Raw genomic sequence first — 3583 nt, forward strand, 5'->3', positions numbered from 1 at the left:
TCAACATGAGATATTTCCAAGTTGGACCACACCAAGTATTGCACATTCCATCGAGGTCCTGGTCACATAACTGATGACTGCTACACTTGGAAGAATTACCTAGAGAAGCTTGTGAAAGAAGGCAAGGTCGATAGATACTTGGACAAGCTAGCTGTGCAACCAAGAAAGAATGCAGACTATAACTAAGAGCCACAAACTAAGATGATTTGAATTAATGGTATCTTCGTTGAGTGGAAGCACTTGGGGGCCACCAACAACTCTAAGAAGAAGAATATCCAGCAGGCTCTACTAGTCTCACAAGTCCAAGCAGTTGATACCCAACTTGGACCCATTATTGGCTTCACCTAGCAGGATGCAGAATGTGTCGATTTCCCACAAGACGGTGCACTAGTACTATCTATCCAACTAGCCTATGCCATAGTTGATAGAACAATGGTTGACAACTGAAGTGCAGTCAACCTACTTCAACTCTCAGTCATTCAAAATATGGGCCTGGAAAGTACAATCATACGCTAAGCAGAGGTACTCACCGGATTCAACGGACACACCTCAATTGCCATCAGCCACATCATACTTGATGTGAAAACACCGCCAATTGTCTCAAAACAGACATTCACGATTGTAAGCGACCCATCTCCCTACAATGGGATTCTTGGAAGACATCAAGATGGATGTCGTCACTTCCGGCAAGTACCAAAAAATTTAATTCCGCATCTCGGGAGAAGAAGTCGGAGAGATTAAGTCTGAACAGGCTACATCCCGATGATGCACTGTGCAAGTGTTGAAAGAGTCAAAGAAGAAGATCTTTACCCATGTAGAGGCTACCGAATTTAAAGGGACGAAGAGGCTGCCAAATAGCAATTATAGCGAGCGGATAAAAAAGATGGCACCCAAGTAGACAAGATAGGATGGAAACCTGAAGAGGTTACCGAAGACATCATTCTTGATCCCCAGCAGCTAAAAAATGGCTAGATTCGGCTCATGTTTAAGCTCAGCCGAGAAGGAAGAACTCATGGCCTTCCTTAGAGAAAACCAAGACGTCTTCGCATGGTCACCATCTGACATGCCAAGCATCAACCCTGAGGTGGCCTGCCATAAGTTGCACATCGACCCTGAGGTGGCCTGCCACAAGTTGCACATCGACCTTTTTGCCAAACCGGTGATCCAAAAGAGAAGACATTTCGCACACGAGCGAGTAGCAATCATCGAGGTGGAAATTGACAAGCTGTTGGAGGCTAAATTCATAGAAAAGTTAGCACACTCAGCATGGCTTGCCAACATCGTACTAGTCATGAAGAAAAAGAAGGGCAAATGGAAAGTTTGCGTAGACTGCACATACCTCAACAAAGCATGCCCAAAAGATGCTTATCCTGTCCCTCGAATCGATCTATTGGTATATTTAACTTATGGGAACCAGCTAATCAACTTCTTGGACGCATACTCTGGCTACAACCAAATAGCTATGTACGATCCCGACAAGGAGAAAACTGCATTCGTGATCGAGAGAGGCACCTATTGCTACAAGGTTATGCCCTTTGGCCTCAAGAACACAGGAGCTACTTACCAAAGGTTAGTCAACATGATGTTCAAAAAGCAAATTGGGGTACCCATGGAGGTTTATATCAACGACATCATAGTAAAGGGCAAGCAACGGTCAGACCACATCCGCAACTTGGCGGAAACTTTCAACATCCTCAGAAAGTACAAGATAAAGCTCAACCCCACCAAATGCACGTTCGGAGTATCTTCAGGCTGATTTCTAGGATATTTAGTAACACAACAAGGAATTCACATCCCAAGAAAATTCAAGCAATCCTATAGATCAAATTTCCAACTACCTTGAAGGAAATTTAAAGCTTGACCAGACAAGTAGCTTCTTTCAACCGCTTCATCTCACGATCTACTGATCGATGCAAGCCTTTTTTCAAAGCTATCAAGAAGGCATAATGAGACAAATGGGATGAAGAGTGCAAAAGAGCCTTCCAAGACCAGAAGAAGTATGTCACATAACCTCCCTTACTATACAAACTGGAAGTAATGTAGGACCCATTCACATGTTTGACGATATCTGAAGCAGTAATAAGCTCTACCATTATATGGGAAGAGCTAAGGGCCCGAGTACCTGTATTCCACAGTTCAAAAGCTCTCCTCGATGTTACCAGAAATTCAAAAGCTAAGTTTGGCGATAGTTGTTGCAACCCGAAAGCTCAAGGTTTACCTTTAAGCGCATGTAGTCATCCTCATGACACACCATTCTGCCCAATCCAAATGCATGACGATAAAGGTGTAGACACTAACGGATGAAAAATTTTCTGACGAATGCAATAACTCAGCCTAAAGGTGCACCAAGGGCAGATGAACACTAGAAGAACACACTCGAAAGCAAGTTTTGTCCTAGTCGCCCCAAAAGATTCTACATACGAGCAACATGGATCGACAGTCGAACACCACCTCTTGCTACATGTCACACGGCCCCAACTGACCCTTGCTCTATAATTTAACTCTAGAGTAGCCTAATACCAGCAGTTGAGCATTTCTTACGAAGTGTAGCATAGCCCCAGCTCCACGGCTTCCTACCATGCCTTCATGTCTAGCCAAAACAATGCAACAGAGTGGCCCAACGACGCCCCGAAGGTAGCCGAGCATGCCCTAGCAAGCGCCTGCTTCACTCGATAGAAACTTCTAGCATCTTCATGTCGACGGCGTATCCAACTACAAAGGTTCGAGAGCAGGCATAGTCCTTGTCACCCCAGACGGTTCGATGCCCGAGCAAGCGATCACTCTAGGCTTCAAAACATCCAACATCGAAATAGAGTACGAGGTGCTACTAGCAGACCTTCAAATGGAAAAAGACTTGGCAGTAAAAAAGCTTGCAATTCATTCCAAATCCCAGCTAATTACCAGCCAGACTACTGGGGAGTACACAGTAAAACATCCAAGGATGACATAATGCCTATAGAAGGTATGTAAGCAACTTGAGGCATTTCAAACTTACACCTTTACTCAAGTTCCGCAGGCAGACAACGCCCTTGGAGATATGCTAGCCAGTTTAGGCTCCACCCTTGACCACCAACTCAAATGCTCTATTCCAGTGGAGTATCTAGATAAGCCAAGCATAAAGACGAAGGCAGCAACCAAAGTGTCACATGTTAATATAACTCCCAACTAGCAAAGTTCTATTATAGACTACTTGGTCAACGACACACTCCCCTAGGAAAGATTGGAGTCTAGGAAGCTCCAAATTAAGGCAGCACGTTACTACATGTGGAACAGCATTCTTATCCAAAGATCCTACACTAAACCACATCTTCGCTACCTAATGTCTCCCGATAACTTGAAGGTTCTAAGCTCAATCCACGAATGCATTTGTGAAACCACTCCAGATGCCGATCCTTAGCACAAAAGACTCTTAACGTAGGCTACTACTATGCACCAAGATGCTAAGTAGTTAGTACAAAAGTGCAACCGCTGCCAACGCTACAAGTTGACACCAGCACTGCCTATCAGCGAGCTACACCCGCAGATGAGTCCTTGGTCGTTCATATAATGGGCAATCAACTTGGTAAGACTTATGCCACCTACT

The sequence above is a fragment of the Malus sylvestris genome, chromosome 10 (assembly GCF_916048215.2).
Source record: "Malus sylvestris chromosome 10, drMalSylv7.2, whole genome shotgun sequence".
In the NCBI taxonomy this organism is placed as follows: domain Eukaryota; kingdom Viridiplantae; phylum Streptophyta; class Magnoliopsida; order Rosales; family Rosaceae; genus Malus; species Malus sylvestris.